Source organism: Cotesia glomerata, linkage group LG3 (genome assembly GCF_020080835.1).
Source record: "Cotesia glomerata isolate CgM1 linkage group LG3, MPM_Cglom_v2.3, whole genome shotgun sequence".
In the NCBI taxonomy this organism is placed as follows: domain Eukaryota; kingdom Metazoa; phylum Arthropoda; class Insecta; order Hymenoptera; family Braconidae; genus Cotesia; species Cotesia glomerata.
Window position 1 is genome coordinate 4820998 of NC_058160.1, and position 20068 is coordinate 4841065.

General features: G+C 32.3%; 1 long non-coding RNA gene across 1 annotated transcript in view; it reads left to right on the forward strand.

The window, feature by feature from the left end:
- The first annotated feature begins 2315 nt into the window (after positions 1-2315).
- LOC123260839 overlaps positions 2316-20068 on the forward strand; it is a 35925-nt gene continuing 18172 nt past the window's right edge. The window contains exons 1-2 of the long non-coding RNA XR_006508549.1: positions 2316-2928; positions 16640-16737. This is a non-coding gene — a long non-coding RNA (uncharacterized LOC123260839). The remainder of the gene's footprint in view (positions 2929-16639; positions 16738-20068) is intronic.

Below are 20068 nucleotides of genomic sequence, written 5' to 3' on the forward strand. Positions count from 1 at the left end.
ATACGTTCATAAGATGAATCAGAAAGCCGGCTTGAATGGTTCACTCAGTAAAAACCTCTTTGTACTCGTTAGCGTGAAATCACATCATCGAGTACCCATCAATTTTATTCAAAGATTATTCGTGCGTGTTCAATAATAAAACCACTGAAAGAATTAATCGCCATGCTTTTCGACCGCTGACTATTGATTTTTACCGACGACTCAAATTAAAACAATAAATGTTTAAATATTTCACAGGAACAAATCCATCCATATTCATATGCATATGAGTCAATAATTATTCCGCAGAAAAACAATTTTTAATTTATGGAAAATAGAAAAAATTCATGACTTTATCATTCATAGTAACAATTAATGACACAATTATAAATAAAAAAATTTTCAGTTTATCATTATCTATTATACAATAATTATCCCTATTAAAAATAAATCTGAACATTTACCGAGCCATCAATAACCTCAATCTACAACTAATATGCCTCGGACGTTACTCGATTATTATCATACATACAATCTGTAAATTCATTGCATAATCTATGCCGCGAAGAAATTTTCTAATATAGCCATATATGGACATTTGGGTGTATCAAAAAAACAATTTTTTAATTTTTCAAACGATAATGAAATTCTTTTAGAAAGAGGAAAAATAAAGACCCTGTAAAAATTTGAGCTCTTTATATTAATATTCAGAGTTTGCGAATTGGAATTTTACATTAAAATAATAATTTTTTTGAAGATGAAAGAAAAACTGAAATTTTAGACGATGCCTAACGAGATATGGCTATAACAAAAAAACGAATGTCTTGATATGTGTATATGTGTCGTGATATGCCCATATCAGACCTGATGTAATAAGAAATGCCTATATTTGATATTTCGACCAAAATAGTATTGCAAATCTCCGACATGCGGCGCAGGATGATTAAATCTTTCCCTTACAGGAAAATTAAATTTGAAATGCTAAGTATTTTAAAATAAAACTCATTGTTTTGACTTTCAAGGAGCTTATATAACATAGGTTTTAAGTTTCATCAACTATTAGACAAATTTATGTTCAATATAACATATTAATCAACGTACAGATTAAAAAAAAATGAACAATAACAGTAAATATATTTTTTACTCTAATCCAAAACATTCTATAGCCATTTCTAAAAATTTTTCACGGAATCACATCACCAAAAACGATAATAATAAAACAAAATACCAAAATCAATGAACCCTCTCTCGACACATGGATCAATGATCTGAAAAGACATATCGTGGTGGGTATGTTTGGTCTCTTGAGCTCGGCAACTTCTTGAGTCTTGAGTCTTGAGCCTAACAAGTCGACCTGTGGCCCCTCGAGGGTGGTCGTCCCCGGGAGGTCCCGTGATCACGCGCCCGGTATCGGCTGCTCAGACACGCCCGCGGGTCCATCATTCCATCATCATCTCGCGAGTCGACACGCCGAGCAGTGGGCTATTACCAGCTCTGAATCCGCTCAGGTCACAATTAAGACCTTGAGCCCAACCAATACATTAAATTAAATCCATCTAAGTTCTATTTTCATCATAAATTAATCATAATCTCGGATCTCTCACCCCTCAAAATATAAGCTGGATAAACCAGAGAAGCGGTTTGTTAATTGCTCAAAAAAAGGGAAAGCATTGAAAAAGTAAAAGTGTGCCAACAGTCAAAGTGGAGTTGGAACTGTTCTCTTGACTGGGATTAAGATTAGTGAGACGGAGACGGAAAGACTGCGAAGGAGAACAAGGAGGAGCAGACGTAGGCTAAGTCAGACGTAGTCAAGAGGAGGCCGTTAACGAGGCTCAACTCTTGAGGTCGGTAGCCTTCGCTAATTAATGAACCAACGAATACTCTCATTTTCTTCTTCATTCCTCTACTTCTGCTGTATAATATAATATACATATATTTACTTCCTTCTCCACTACACACCTATTCACTGGTCCTCTCCGATTCTCTCATCTGGCCTTCCCTTTCATCCACATCTACATGTGTACATTTAAAGGCCTATCCTGAGAAGGCATAGCGGCTTTTTGGAGGCATCACACAAACTTGGTCTTACAAAAGTATTCCAATTAAGAGCCGCTGCACATCAGAGACTGTCCTGGTGACCCGATTTCTTTAATGCTACACCGAGATACTGCCCAGCAAACCAAGGAGGAACAAAACAAACGAAACAGTTCCTCAGGCACATCACCGCGAACCCACATCAATTGGGTGCTGGCCGCTGGAGAATAGGCATGGGCTCTCTTTTCAGCCCACGGAATCTAAATTAGCAAAGTACTTCTTCTTTGTCAGGCAATCGGTTCTGCGATTAAGGTGGAGGTGGCGGTACCAGTAGCAGTAGCAGCAGCAACCGACGAAGCCTCGTGAAAAAAGGTTAAACTCGTTTTCGTTTTCGTCGCTAATTAGACTCGTTAAGCGCCACGGTGTAGCCATAATCGGGCAACTTCAGAGTCTCATGGTGAACCAATGCCTCCTAGCTTAGTTCCTCCCCGTCGTCCAGTCTTAAAAGGTGCCTTTTCGTGAACACTCTCACTAAATGATCGCATCCCTGGTCTCTCATATCAGCTAGATGCTTCATTTCTATCAACTATCAAGCTTACAATTAACTAAATTCTTTAGAATTTATTGTGGTGACTATGGACTATGGATTGATGATTAGACAGTGACAGTGATGTGAAAAATCGCCCTTAGAGGCTAGGTGAAGACAGAAGACACGGGTACTTAGTACTAAAGCCAACCGGGATTTTTGTTGGTTGAAAAGAATGGATTGATGTCCCACGATGATTCTTCGGGGTATCAAGCACTGAGCTCCGTAGCCTCGGCCCGGATAAAACACTCAGTGGGCGGCCATATTGAATCGTGATAGGGACCCGCAATTAAGCCCGAGTAGGCCACCCGGACGAATGTTAAGATAAGGTAAGTTTGTGCTGTATGCATCAACACAATGTATGGATGTACGCTTGCTGGTGGTGGATCCTTGCTGGAGCTGACCTTTCATGATGGCTCAGCGGAGGATAAACAGTAAAGTGTTCTCTATACTTCCCAAAGTGATCACCAACAATACGGGTTAGGTCACGTTCACCAACTATTGGGTGGGCTTCTTATATCCTCATATATATAGATACATATATTACCACATTATCACTGTGTTATTCTGCTCCCAAGATTTGGAATCCAACATTGCCCTAGATCATTCTCACGGTAGCTCCCCTTCACCTGTCACCTGTTCTGGGAAATCCCAAAACTTTTTCACGGGCTTGTTGACGTATAAGTTGTCATACCGGCTACCTGAAGAACTTGGGCAGAAAATAATGCTCGAGCAACTGAGGAAGATCATAAATAAGGAAGGTATTATTTTCACCTGTGCTCAGTTACGATCAGATAAACGAGGGCTTGGCTCCCTGGTATGCAAATCGCGAGACAACTAATGAAGATTAAGAATCTGAGTATCTTCTCTCGGCCGGGAATTGAAAACACTAAATAGGGAAAGGATGCTGTATTGTTTTTGTCCAAGCCTCCTTCTTTCTCTTTCTCGCTTGATCTTCACATGGTGTTTGGTAGATCGGCTGCTGCTAATGTAACGAGAGGAAGTGAGAAGGTAAATTTTATAAACATCTTATTAGGAGTGACTAATACCGATTCTCCTTAGAAGGTTCCACGTTCGAGGCATTGTTTCGTCGATTGTTGATAGCGTGAGACCTCCTCGGGTGGTCATCCAAAGGTCTCATTTAAATAGAATATATATTTATAGTTATTTTGAGCTTAGGTGATCTTGCAACCACCAGTAGCACCTAGGCATGTCGAAGGATGTGATTATACGGTAGCTATGAGAAATTTCATGATCCAAGGTAGCAGCGGTCAGTTTGAGATGTCTATAATAACCTCATGTTGAAATAGGTGATCGTGGTTCTGGCACCTTTTGAGGACGCAAAAATTTTTCGGCAGAATCCCTCAGGCCACTTAAAAATAAATAATACTGTCACAAATCATTGTTAGGTCTAAGTATACGTTGGCTCCTAGAACTAGAAGCAACACTTTGCTGAACGTAATTCTGGAGAAACGGTTTCATTTGCTTCAAAGTCGAGTGTATAACGAAGCCAATTAAAATTACTTTGACTCTGGTGATATTTATGTAATTCTTGGTTACGCAATGGAGCGGATTGTTGGAAGTTGGAAGCTAATTCTGATATTGACCTGGATATTAAGATTCCCTTGGTTCGTTCTTCATTCTGGTGATTCTCTTTGAGATACAAAGGAGGCTGTGAGAACCGGGAGTTAATGCGAGCCAAAGGGTGGAAGGGCTTAGCTTATTGAAATGTAGACGGAGAGAATACTGAGGATAATTTTGCATGAGCTTACGAAGAAATCGCCGGACGTAAACAAGGCGTGTGTAATGATGCCGCGCGTACACCAGCAGAGACCGATCTCTCTGATGTATTTATATCTTATCGGATCTCCGTCACTGATCTATTACCTCTCCACGGGTGATTGTCTCTTTACCATTGAATCGCTTCTGGAATCTCCTTATTCCCAGCTTCATATTATTGTATTACATGTTTATGTGGGGAATGGTTACTTACTTTGATAAAAAGATCATCCAAGATGTGGTACAGTGGGAACGGTTTTCAGTTTTTCTTTTTTAATTAGATAATTGAAGTCATAAAATTTATATGGATAACAGTGATAATTAGAATCTTTTTGATAAAATTGATATCAAATATATTTAATTAAGTTTTCCGTGCAAAATAAAAAGTTGTAAAAGATGAGTTTCATTATTAACCTGTTAGTTTATCGTGAAATTTATCTTAAATTGTCCTTCATTCATGATAAATTTGAATAATGGACATTTTTGATAAAAAATAATGTTCTTGCTAAAAAATTTTTAGTTGAAATTCTGCGTTGACAAGTTTATTAATAAAAAAACTTTTATATGAACTAAATTTGTTATGTGACTCAAAAAAAACATTGAATTCGGGTCTTGGTTTTTTTTTTTTATTTTTATTTTCGTATCAAATTCAAGATGGAGTCATGCTAAATGCATCATGAATCTTAATTTATTTAAAAATCTGAATTTTATCTGAAATTCATTATGAACTAAAAATTTTTTCTTACACAGAACAATAAATATATATAAAAAATTTATGAAAAATATATAAAGTACACTAAAAAAAAAAATAAACTTGATTCGAAAGAAAAATTCTTGAACCAAGAAAATAATTTTGAAGAAGTTAATTTTTTTTTAATCAAGACGAAAAATTCTTGAATCAACTAAAATTACCTTAAATCAAGAAAAATTTATTAGTTCAAGAATTTTTCTACTCAAATCAAAAAGATTAAGTTCTTCAAAATTATATACTTGATTTAAGAACATTTTTTTCTGTGTATGTGTGGACGATATGTATTTTCAATAGTTTTGGTTGACATTTGTATATAATATATGTTAATTACAATTGAAATATCTTAAAAGTACGGAAGAAAACATGAGGAAAAATTAAAAAAAAATTTACAACAATTTATTTGAAATTATATAATATTTCCAACATATTTCCACAGCTATATATATTTATAGTGGCGAATTGGGATGGAATTAATTTTTTCTCAGTGTTGAATGAAAAATTTTTCCAATTTTCCATGGAAAATTTTATGCTTCACACATTCAAACACAAAAAATGTTTTTATAAATTTAAAAATTCTTCCTAGATCCAATTTTCATTCTCTAGATCCCATTATCTATTCGACCCTTACAAATTCTTAGGATATTGATGCGCGTTTCTGCTACTAGTTTCTAGCGATTTTAATTAAATTTATGCCACAAGGAATTCGTGTACCTTCTCTTTTTGGCTGTCCTTGCGCGGTCTATTAGACAGATGTAGATCTCTGAATTTTTCTTAATTAGGTTCAAATTCTTCGTTCAAGACTAAATTCCTGATTTTTAGACAATGATAACTTACTTCCTCCAGTTTTGTCTCTCGAAATTAAAATTTTAATGAATTAATAATAATTTAAAAGAACTATGAATGCATTTTTTAAAAATATTTTCTCACATCGTTATTTGCAAAAAAAAAAATTAAAAAATAGTAAAATGTTTCCAAATTGCAGTCTCAACAGATAATTTCGAATCCATAATTATTATCTCATATTTTGAAAATTTTTCATAGCTCTCTAAAAATATCAGTAAAATTCTTACATTGAATTTTGAAAAAATTTTCTCAACTCACACAATGTTTCAGTCTTTCAAAGTAACAACTAACTTAAAAATTCATTATATTAGTGATAAAATTATAAATGCAAATCGAAATTTATATTTTCAAAATAACGAGTTACGAATCTATGATCAATATAAGAAGGAAGGTGTCAGAAATGCAAAAATTTGTAATTAAATCACAAATATTATTAAGAAATCATCAAAAATATCCAACTAAAAATAAAACAAAATTTTAGTGAATTATTTTATTGATTTGTTGCGCATGAATTGATATAACTGGAGGCTCTAAGCATAAAAACTTAGCATATACCAACCAGAATATATGTATACTAACCAAGGAGGTTTGTAGATGTCAGCAATTGGTTCCACGTAATTCTTGTTACTTAACTTTTATGTATCTTTGAAGCAGGCCATAAGCAATTGTAATTCAATGTGAAACGAATATTGTCTTAAAAATAGTTATGTAAATAAACAATAAAAATAAAAACAAAAAAGACACAAGGTAGAGACCGTAGCGTATTTATATCTGCAGACAAACTCCTCCGCAGAAATAAAAGGAACGAACCACCTTACCTGAACTTATTTCACTCATCTCATATCCGACGTCCCATTTAGTGCCCGGCGCGAGAGAAGATAAATCACTGAGCCATAAACAACCGATATTTCTCTCCGAATGTTTACCGAGTACGCTTTAAATGCCTTGTTAAAACAAACCTACGCCCTATATGCCCTCGAGAAAATGTCTGCAGTTTTGTCTTCTTTTTCTCTTTTTTTTTTTTATTTGCTATGGACATTCGATACATCCTGGCTATGTAATACTCTTTATGAGCTTCGATTATTTTTATTCGCTATTAGATTTATGTTTGCTTAACATTTTTCAATTTATTATATATTGTGTATATTTTTTTATTGAAATTACTTTTATCAATTCTATAATTGAAAAAAAAAAAATTAATTTTTTGTTTATTCAAATTTCTTTGATTTTTGTAAAAAAAAATTAATATTAATAATTTCATAAATTTTTCTTATAGTAATTTTGAAAATTATGAAATTGAAGAATCGTAGGGATTTTTAATTTTTTTTTCTAATTAGAAAAATTTTAATTGTTCCGCAAAGTGTAATTAATTTTCAATTTTTTAGTTTTATTAATTACATTTTGCAGGAAGTAAAAGAAAACTCACGTGTTACAGTCACATATTATCGGTACTTAATGCTAAAAATATTTCCTTAAATTTAACGATAAACTTTCGTCATTCTACCATTGGAGTATCTTAATAAATAATCTAAGAAGCTTTTTATTAATTACCAAGTAAAAACATTTCCCGTAATTTCAGTTTCAATGTTATGTCGTTAAAAAAGGCAGATGTTGATATAAAATACATTATCATTAAGACTCAACTTCAAAATCGGACAGACAATATTCTTGTTCATTTTTGATATCTTGTACTTTATCTTTTGTCTCGTTAGCTACTTAATTAAAAAAGGAAAAATGAGAAAGCGCTTGCAGAAATATATATATATATACTTTTATAAAAGTTTGATATTAATAATTAATTAAATTTATGAAAATATAGAAAATTTTTAAATCAATTTATTTACTAATGATTTGAAATATGTAGATCAAAGTTCATTCTTTTGTCGTTATGAATTCGATAGATCAGATTTAAAAAATTTTTATTTTATTTATTTTTAATGAAATCGTGAATTTTCAATACTTGGAACTTTTTCGAGATTTGAAGAAAATTATCAAAATTTTACCAAGAAAAGTATTAGAAAATCAAAACATTAAATTCCTATGTATATATCCTAGTTATCCATATTGGGCTATATAAAGAAAAGAAAAAATAATTTATTATCATTTTTTACTGAAAAAAAAAAATTGTCTTGATTGTCAAGAGAGAAATATTATTTTGAAGAATTTTATTGTCTAGTATCATTATAAATAATTTTTTCCCCTCTGGGCGTAAAGCGGCAACTTTAGCCCCGCTGCGCTAAACGAAGTTGCCGCTTTCCGCCTTCCTCGGGGAAAAAAATAGTATACACTCCTCGGGAAGTAAATAAGAAAGCCTCAGATCACATGTTTGTTGACCTCGGCTTCGCCTCGGCCAACAATTGCATGTGATCTGAGACCTTTCTTACTTTACTTCCCTAGGGATGTAATATACTATTTAAATCAAGTAAAATTTACTGAAAACAAAAAAAAATTCTCAGCTCAAGTATTTTTCTACATAATACAAGATGATGAAGCTCTTTAAAATGATTTTCATGATTCAAGAAGTTTTTCTCTTAAATCAAGATAATTTATTTTTCTGTGTGTTTTATCACAATTAGAATAACAATATTCAATGAAATAGGCCATCCTAGAATAATATTTTTTAAATAATTCAAATTCGGGATTTTGATAAGATCAATTTTTATATCAGGCCTTATAAGAAAATTTTTTCACGGGCATTCAAAAGACATTGACTATATTGAAAATATATCATATTTCATGAACTTTTTAATAGTTTATTGTTAACTATGCAAACATCACGAATTGATGATAAATTCCTAACAACTTTGCGGTAATGTGTTTAAGTCAACTTTTGAAATAGTTAATTTCGTTAATTTTTTAAGAATTTTTGCAATTTACGATCATTTAAATTTTTCAATTATAAACAGTGGAGTCTTTTTCCCCAAAAAATAAAAAATTCTTAATATTTCCCTCCAATATTTAAATTTCGATGCAATAAAATTATCAATCATCTAACTCTTAATTACCATATTAACAAAACAAACACACGATCGTCAATTTCCATACCATACTTACAACCTAAACTGTAATCACTCCCTCATTGAGTGCTGCAACAATCACACTCATTTTTAATTCACACTTAAACCCTCGACAAATTGTACAGCTCAATTACGATTAAATATGCATGACACGTGTCACTCTCCACTTAAACGTAACAGAGTTCTTCTTTTTCTAATGGAATTAAACAATTTACAAAAAAAAAAAATAACTAATAGATAAATCATCAAGTAACCGCATTATTAGCTCTACTGAGCCATAAAATAAATGAATCGCCATCGACGAAACTCGATCTTAGTCTCTAAAAAGCCTACGCAAGCACCAGTAGCAGTAATGAGCCATTAAATTTTGAATAATATCGTTATTTATTCTTAGGAAGATTTAATCAAAATAATCTCTCTATAAGAAGTATTCCACGGCGAGTTTAAAAATTAAAAGTGTACAGCTGATGTATACTTATGCATCAGCAAATAATGCGTACTACTTATTTTCTTCCAGCAGGTAAAGCAAAAAATAACAAAAACTAAAAATGGAGGAACAGAAAACAGTAATAGCAGAGCAAAAATGAATCCTCCGTGTCCGCGAAAGCGTACCAACGTGTATATATATTTATGCAGAGTTTCTCGTAATGGCTTTCTCGTCCAGCACCTGCGCTGTCCTCATGGAATCCCACCGATTCGCCATTCGTAGCATTACGATAAATATCCAGCTTGACGTGCGCTGCTTATTATTTATTCCAATTCAACATCACAATAAATAAAGTTCGATATTAAAATACCTGCTACCACAATGATTAAATTTATTTTAAATACATTATATTTAATTAAATAACCGTTAAAATTTTAATTTAACGTCTTTTTCAACCACACGATGATCGATGATCAACGATCAATGATACTAGCACTGCCGATACGCAATACATTAAAATTAACCAAAAAAACGGCATAATAATAGCTACTTGCTGGTAAAATAACGACAAAGTTGGAGAACGGGACAGAAGCGGTTCAATTAGCATAAATCGCCATTTTCGTGTCCCTTTGAATTCCGTCGCTATGGCGACCTTTGTCCAGATCGTGCTACAATGGCCACTATCTTTCCTCCCCGGCTTCCACTATTCCACCTTGCTCTTCTTTCTCTCTTATTTTTATCCTGATCTCTTGCTCTTCCTCGTCGAGGATAATCGTTTTTATTTTATTTAACTTTACTTATTCCTTTTATCTCCTTCACTACTACTACTACTTCTTCTTCTTCTTCTTCTTCTTCTTCAGCTCCAGCTTCACCTTATTTTACCTCTGTTGGGCACATCGGCGTCTCTTCCTGGAGCGAGGATCTTAAACAAAGAATCTGCCTCAGCTCTCTGTCCCGAGAATGAAAAAGCGTAAAAAAGGGTTTGATACACGAATAAGCGATGCGGTGGTTGGATAATCCAACGAGAAAACAAAAAACTAAGGACTTGGTTATCAGCAATGGTTGAGCTTTTATCTGGAGACTCTCTCGCAGGAGTTGAATCAAAAAGTTTGGAAAATCCAAAAGTGCACGCCTCATAACACTCATTCATTTTTTAAGAAAAAAAAATTAATTGTGTAATTGATTTAAAAAAAAAAACAATTATAATTAAGTAATTTCTTACAGAGTATTTTTTATTTTTTTTTTTAAATATCGGCGCCCTTTTTTCTTGTCATATGCGCACGCAGTCTAAAAAAATCTAGTTTGATCAAGTGGCGCCATAGTTTTCACGTGACAAATAAGAAAAGTTCGTTTGGCTTTGTATGGTTGTATCGTAAAGAATTTTAATAAAAATTCAATTAAAAAAAATAAATAAGTAAACTAGGCCACTGATATGAAATACGGGCCCAGTTAATCGAATTCTTAAACTAATAAAGAAGGTCCGGTCTTGAAATATCAATTTGTTCGGGAGTAATCGTTGGTACATCCAAAATGGGGTAACATCCGGACGTCCACGTAAAATTTTTTTCAAAACGTTTTTTTTTTCAAAATAGCAACATGAAATGATTTTAGAAAGTAAAACGTGGTTTAATTTAAGTGTTTTTTCGGTGTACATCTACTTATATCATTGTATAAGTGTAATATGGTTGTGATAGAGGCATTTAAAGATCACAAAATTGCTTGACCTTGAAGAGTCGAGTATAAAGCACAACCTCACGCGCTTCGCGCTATGAGGCGTGCAAAATTTGAACGAAAAATTTAGAAGGAAAAATTAGTGGGCAAGAATTGAAGTAAAAATCTAATTCTTATTGGTATAATTTGTTGGATTCAGCGATTGGTCGGCGTAAGAATAACCAATAGGAATTAAGAGTACACAAAGAAGCTGAAACGGAATATAAAGGGACGAGATCGGGAGCGAATCAGTTTTATATACGCGACAGTAGGTTCTAACTTTCAGCGAGTAAAATGTTGCTGGAGATTCGCAGCATAGCTTTGGTATTATATAGCGAATCCGAGAAGAGTTTATAGAAACCGAGTGGAGTTTAATAGTTGTGCTGGTGAGATAGAAAGACTAAGACTGAGTAAGAATTGAGACGAAGATGGAGAAAGAATAAGATGAAGAAGATCACGAAGAAAGAGAAGAAGGTTGCTGTTTTAACTGGAAACAGCAACCTACTGGATGTTGAAAGAGTTTGCGCTAAGAATGGTGGAGACATTATTTACAACGGCAACTGCAGTAGACAATGCACGGTGAAAAAGGAACCGATTTATCTCCTTCCTTTTCTGTTCTCCATATGCAACAGCATCTGCTTGTGAATCCTTATTCCACTCTCATGATCCCCTTTTGTATACTACCAGCATACATATATACATTTATACATCACGAAAACCGATAATACACCATTTCTGTAAGCTTCCCACGGGATAGTAACCTATCGATACGCTCAAGTATGCGCTCAATATCGTTATCGCTTTTTAAAAGTTTTACTTTACATGGGGTTCGCTTTTGCTTCTTTCTTTTCGATCATTCATTTTTGGGTTAAGCCAAAATTATCTGTAATCAATTTATTTTAAAATTAGAAATACTTGAATCGTTTTTGGAGATAATGGGGACTTGGACGCTTGGATCGGTCGATTTTTTTTTAAGAAATTTTTAAATGATCATAGAAATGATCATGAACTTTGTCAATCATGAGTGAAATTAGGAAAGCCTTAATAACATGGCAAATTTTTTAGTTATTAATTTCAATATCAGTCAAAATAGTCGTAACAAAAAAATTGAAAAGTTATTGACAAAAAATCTCGATATTAATTGTATTCCAAAAAATCGTAAAATTGTTTGCGATGAGGTCAGTGTATTCAATCTTAACCGTAAATATATAAAAAGTAAATATGGCTGTCTATTAACATTGATTGCTTTTCTAAAATTAGATTCTAATTATCTGAAATGACTGATAAAAATTTATCTCAGAATTATAAATTCTACTTACAACCAAAAGATGGCAGCATCTTTTATTTCAATATACTATAGAAAGTTCGAAACTATTTTTCTTTAGAAAAATAGAAGGTACCAAAAGAATTCTTAACGGAGAAATATTTTTGGTAAATTTTTTGCATCTCAGAAAAAAATTATATACTAAATTTATCACTATCTCGACATATTATTAAGTATTACTAATAATAATATATGATTTTTATTTTAAAAGTTTTGTTTTGTGCCTATCGATTCGTATAGATGATAATTATTTGAAGAGTAATTTTTTGACAGGATAATTATCATATTTATTAACAGTTATCGAATTGAGGGAACTCTATAAGTTTTACAAAATAGTTGTAATTTTTCTCATAATTACAAGAAGATAAATTATCAATAATAAGTACAAGTTAGTGTTATATTTATTAACATTTTCAATATCATCAATGTTATTATGAAATTGCTGCAAATTCAAATTTTCTTCTTCTAGAAACTTAACATAGATTATAAAGATAGCAAAAAATTTATTTATTTCAAATAAAAATTGTAATTTGAGAAAATAATCCTGAACCTTTCAATAATTTTACAAAATTTAAAGTAAAAATTTCAACAAGATTACAAATCAAGTCATTTACAGTTTTATAGAAAAAATAAGTAGTCTTATGGTGCTTTTCGATGTTATAAGTAATTTTTTATATTTTAGATTGTTATATTTTTGATAGATTAAAATTACCATCTAGATCATTTTTTTAAAATTAGTCTATTAGCAACTTTTTTACATTTGAGATTTGAGATTATAATTTTCCACTTGAAATATTATTTTTCAAAATGAATTCATACTTTTTGTAGAAGTTTTTTTTCTTTATGTATTAAAAATAATGTGCACTTTGCTTCATAAAAAGCTTATCAGTCTTTTAGCGAACTTATTTTTCTCAAACTTCAAAGTTTAACTGAACCAAAATTTCGATCAAACTATCAAACGATCCTTTCACAACCGAATAGCAATGTAAGTCATCGTCACCAGTCATCATCATTTAAATTAATCATCTAGGAAGGTCAAACAGACCCACGTAGATTGAGATCCCACTAACAAATCCCGCGTATGGAAACCGATGATGAATAACCTAGATAAATGTTTTGACAAATGGAATTTAACGCTTCACGGTTGGTTAATCACGTTGATAGTCCCTGAGCATAAAAGTGTGAGCCAGTGATGCGGAACGGGTGCTTTATCAGGCTATCTATTAACATAATCAAGTACACACAAAAATGTGCTGTTATCGGGATCGTAAAATAGACACTGGCGGTCAGAACCTGATCCCAATGGTAAATCAAAACCCAGAACATGACCAATTATCATTTACAGTTTACGTTTGGAAAAAAGGTATCATCAGTATGAAATGCAGGCAGAGCCTCGGCTGTAAATATCCTCGTCATCGGATTAAAAATAACAAAAACAAGCGGAAGGTAAAGGTAACTAATAGCGATGGCGATGGCGGTCTCTTATAAACTCTGAAGAGCCTGCGACCACGCGCGGCAGCTGGCAACCCTTCTTCTTGCAGACACGAGGTAAAGTTTACCTTAGTCCAAGTCTTGGTCTTGGTCTTAGTCTTGGATCCCGTCACATACGCACGCAGTTGCAGTATAATCCTCATGCTGGTTGGCACATGCTCGTATCGGGAACCGGCAGTGGTTCTTGGCGGCTGAAGAGGAGACAAGACCAGTGAAGAAGAGGATAAGACATAGGACTGATATAGGTATAGAGATAGGTATGAAGAAAACAGCCCAAGACAGAGAAGATCAATAGGCCTGGAGAGCTCTGAAGAGAGACAGCTGAACGAGTAATGCAAGTAAAAGATACCACTTAGAAATGGACAGTGGAGAGGAGATCGACACAAGTGGAACCAGCCGCCCCAATAAAAAGTTACGGCTCTCGGATTCTGTTGTATAAGTCTTGCTGTTCTGCTGTGTCCTTCTCTCTTTTATTTCCACCGTACCAGGTTATCCACAATACAAGCTAAGTATAACTCTTGGAGGAGCAGGAGCAGAATCAGGAGTTGGCTCTACTCTGGTGGATTCATCCATTCGGGCGAGGGGCTCCAAGTGCTGGAGGGATTTATTAGAGAGAGAAACCGGGCGCGGTTTACGTTCCGACGGTTGACAGAACAAAAGACTATCGACCAGATATTCCCTCCTGGCTCGTCCCTCCTGTCTATAGAACCACCAAAGTCCTGTGCTATCCAATTCTCTTTCACCTCTTACTCCACTTCTTCGATCCCCATCCACGTAGACCGATTCACTTGTTCGAGCTTCTGCCTATATACTACTTCCTCTGCAATCTTAAACTCTCTGGTACTTTTTTTTTAGTTTTTTTTCTTCTCTGCTCTTTAGTCGTCGACGAAATAGCCGGTTGCAGAGTCAAGCCCAGACCCAGAGCTCCCACTCGTCGATACCAACTCACACCCTCGTTCCAGCTCATGTGTTATTGCTACCACGCATGCGCATTCTTTTCTTATTGTTCAGGATTGGGAATTTTTTTGGAAAAAGATGGCTTGTGATGGTGAGGAAAATTTTGTTGGTTTTGTTAAACTTTTCCAAATTTTTGGAATGAAACGAAAAATAGTTAAATTCTATTTGTTCTTGGGGATTGCAACTAGGTTATGAATTTGAAAGTACATGACATTGTTTTGGTTATAAAATCTTTGTAGTATCAAATTTTAAAAAATTTATCATTTTAAGAGTAAGATTAGTTTTATATGGAAATGTTTTTCTTTTAGAATCAATTTTAAGCTATAGAATTGATCAATTTTAGAATTTTTTGAGTTCTGATCCTTGAGAAACTGTATCAAATGTTCCAAGTCAATCAAAATAGGTCGATTTTTTCAAATTTATCAACAGACTACAAGATTTCTAAATTTTTTGGATTAACTAGCAAGTGCTTATTCTTAAACGAATACAAAATACTAGTAAGTTTTTTTCAAAAATTGGCTTAGCTTCGAAAATCACTATATCAGTAATTTATTAAATTTGGATCAGTAATCTTTCAAATTTATTAAATTATTTCATTTGGAATCTTAATGACAAATTGAAATTTTTCCTTATTTATTTTAATGAAATAAAATAATAGTTTTGAATAACAATTGAGAAAAACCACTGGCTTAAAAAACATTCCGGGTAAAATTATGGTTTAAAATGACAATATCTATACTAATAAATGGAGAGCCGATTTTTTTGTCCGGTTATACTGCGAAAACTACTGAACCGATCGGAACAATACTTATACTATAAGATGCAGCGTGTTTCGGAGAAAGTTTTAGTATATGATATGGTGGTGATTACTTATCCGGTACCTATATTTTTTCGACTTAGAAATAATGAATTTTTGTTGTAACTAAATTTATTATATTCGATTGTGATTTGTTTAAAATAAATTTTTTAATTCTATTGGTTATGTTTATATACTAGGCAGATTTCTTCACTTATGAGACCTGCAATTTCTTTAACTGAAACTTTCAATGCTCATTACAAATTTTTTTTTTTTAATATCAATTATTATTCATTTTTGTAAGAAAGATACGGGAATGTTATAATGATTGGACATTGAAAGTTACAATGAATATTAGCTAGAATAATTATATGGATAAAAGGTGCATGCCAATTTGATAGAATTGGGAATCTGTGAAAGTTAAAACAATACTCTAATTAAATTTCAAGTCTAGATCTAAAAATGCGATTCTATAAAACGCCCAGCGGAGCGGGCGAGTAACAGCTAGTCATATATAAATCGAAAAAAATTATTTTTTTGAAAATTGTTTTTTCGAGATATGTCAATTAACAAGTTTCATTTTAAGAAAATTTGTTTGATAGTTAATTAAAATTAAAATAAATGTCAGATAAGCTCCTTAAAAAAATTCAAAAAAAGATTTTTATTTTAGAATTTAAGATCTCAAATTTAACTCTTTTGTAAAAAGACAATCCAGCGACCATACCCTCTGTCGGAGATTTTAAACACTACCGTAAAGTAAATGAACCGTTTTCAAATTTTGCTAAGATTAAAATTGAAAATTTCTCTGTTATTATTAAAATAACTTATTTTTCTTTAAAAATTTTCTTTTCTTAACTAAAAAACAATTTCCTTATTCACAAATAAATTACTGTAAAATTTACATACAAATTTAACAAATAAAAAAGCCATTTTTTTCTTCCGTAGCTCCAGCGCAAGTGGTTAACATTGGCTCTGGAAGATGGCGCTCTAGTCTGGTCTACTCAGCTGATGATCGACTCCTGATGGCTGAGATTGGATAGGCCGTAAGTGATGCTTACCTTAACCGTAGCTTAATATATATAGAAGGACGTATTCGTCTGAGTACCGTCGCGTACAAATTACCCAAAATTGGTCGACTTTTTAGGGGCCCCCTTTCGGCTAAAAACTTTCGACTCATGTATGTCTCAGTCTGTATATATGGATCTGTATTTATGTGTGACGTATACCAGGATGATGTGGATGTTTTATGTGAATGTGATGGATGTATGTCGAGCGGGTAAATAAAAGCAACCGTCGCGATTCTCAACTCGAGTCGATGCAACCTCCTCTCCGTGAGGTGAGGCACAGGGTGGGACGATGAAAATACCGGTGCGCGCTTTCTTGCGCGGTACATCAAACGAGGACGCTGACGAATCGATCCGGGAGGTTTAGGAGACCGAGGTTTTATCGCAGTCCAGACTACAACAAACTATACTACTTCCATCGTTTCATACGGACTTCCATACGCTGGATTCAGCTCTCTGATTTCTGGTCTGGTTGTTGTGTATACCACTGGGATTTATGATTCCAAAGGATTCCGAGGGAGATGGATTCTCTGTAAGATACTACCAACCCACCAATACTCTCTTCTCTTTCTCGTGGGAACACATTTCACGTCGATAAAACTTGAATTATTATTGTACACGTTTTTTACTCACCTCCTCTACTTCAAGAAAACGCTCAAGTATTTTCAGTGATTCATGGAAAAAAAACTCCGATCTGGTCGCATGTGATTATGTATCACAGCTTAGGTCTGAAAAGTTACCTTGTGCAATCATATATAATCATATTTGTTCGTATGTGATCTTGCAGAAAAGATTTCTTTAGAAAAAATACTTATATTTCATGATTGATTAATAACCATGATTATGTATGATAGAGCTTTTTATGATCATAAACACAAATATAAGTATATGTGATCACGCATGATCAATTATTGTGTGACATGTCACTTAATTTCTGATATTACAGTTAACATATTCTAAGCTTAAAGTGAAAAATAAAATTTTAAAAACCAAAAGAGCGTATATCTGAAGTTATACGCTTTTTTGGCTTTAGGAAATTAAATATTTTGTGATCTAAAGCCAAAAGGGTGAATGGATTTTTGTGCCATATCATTTTTCATGAATTCACTATGTATCTTTTCTCTGCCCGAGTCAGAATAATGAATTTATATGAGCCTACATAAACCTACATGAGCCCATAGGATAATTTTCAATTGTTTTGATCGATATTATTCAATTTACGAATTGCATTTTTAAGTTTCTTTATCAATAATTTTTAAGTTATTATTTAAATTTATTTGTATTGGATTATTTAATATTGGTATGAGTGTATTTTCTAAGGTTATATTGTCAATCAAAACAATTAAAGATGAAAATATCGATTAAAACAATTAAAAGTTGTTCTGTAGGCTCATGTAGGTTTATGTAGGCTTGACTTTCATATCCTTCATTATTATATTAGTCTAGCTTTATTTGTAGAGCTTCTTTTCTAAAAATTTTAAAAAGTTTATAAAAGTTTTGTAATCTTTTATTAAAAAGTTGATGTGACGTTTTCATTGTTGGCACTTTTCGTTGCTATGGTAACCACTTTGGCAACGGTTAAATATTAATGATTAAAATTTGTCAAAATAAGGTAAAAGACTCAGTTATTGACACTGGCCTAATTTTTTGACACTTGCAATTTTAATCTAATTAAAAAAATTAAATGTTTTCAATAAACCAATTTCCATAAAATTTATAATTCAAAAGTTATATTTATTAATTAATTAGAGTTGATTTTTTTTTTTTTAATTAAAATAAAATTGCAAGTGTTAATAACTAGTAAAACATAAATTTTTCATGTCTTTCTGGTTATAATATATCAGATATACTTATTTTTGGTCATACAAAACATCATATACAATCGCATGCTACATTGAAAAAAAATTAACTTAAATCAAGAGAAAAATTCTTGAACTAAGAAAATAATTTTGAAGAGTTCCATTGTCTTGAATCAAGACGAAAATTTTTTGAATTCAGTAAAATTTACTTAAATAAAAAAAAAATTCTTAGTCTAAGTTCTACTCAAATCAAGAAGCTAATGTTCTTCAAAATTATTTACTTAATTATAAGTTTTCTGAATTAAAAAAAAAAAAAAAAAAAAAAAACAATTTTAGATCTACAACTTGTGAATTTTAATCCAAAATTGTTTTTTCTCAAATTTATAAAACTTTTTTCCAACAGGAAAGTTACTGTGAGAAAAAATTTGATTTCTTTAGCTAAAAAATAAAATTGTTGAAAATTTCCAACAAATTAATTTCTTGTCACAAAAATGTTCATTTTTTTCAAAAGAAATTCTTTCTCCAAGTGTTTGACTAAAAAAAAATCATCAGACAAAAATCTGACTAAGAATGAATATAATAAAAATTGACAAATTTCAATAGACATATGTAATGAAATTAGTGTCAACTCTTGTAAAAAATATCTCCTAATAAACCTGTAATAATAATATTTATACACATATGTTTTTAGTTGTTTATTTATCTATTTGAATTCATTAAATATTAACGAGTGTTTGAATTTCTTCATTTCGTTGATGAGTCGCGGCTTGGCCATCTAAACCTGCATATAGATTGAAAATTAACTTATATGAGCACCGACAAAATATACGGCAAGTGGTTCTCACTTTAATATACACACACACATATATATATATATTTTAAACTACTTTTCGTGTGATGTTTGCATGAGAGTCTATACACATACTCGCGTCTATATATATAAAATATATAACGTATATGTTTTTAGCAAAATGAGCAAAAGACACGCCTAACGTGTCCCTAGTCATGATCTTAGTCTTAATTTTTTCAGTGATCGTCTTTGTCATGCCCGTAGCCGTGGTCGTGAAATCATCAAATACCTAATTTGATGCTAATTAGGATTCTTGTGCATTTAAACACCCAGTTTTATATAAATTATGTATACTCCTCAGTCTTTAATTCTCTGTAGCATGTGGAACGTATTGATAATATATGTTGAGACTTGAACATAAATAAATAAATAATTAAAATATTTAAAAAAAGCCTTAAAATTTCGATGGATTTATAAAATTTTATAATAAAAGTTAGGAGTAAATTAGACAGGTATATTAAGTCATTCAGACACTTGTCGGATACCAATTGCGACATTTCGTTTACATTTAATGAGATTTTATCGAGTGACTGGTGTAATCAAAGAATACATTACGACAACTGATTTACATTTTAAGTTTTATGCGTTTACTAGTTTTGGTTTGTTTTCAAAGGTAGTTAACTGCACTTGATATTTGTTTGTTTGTTTTAGCACTGAAGTA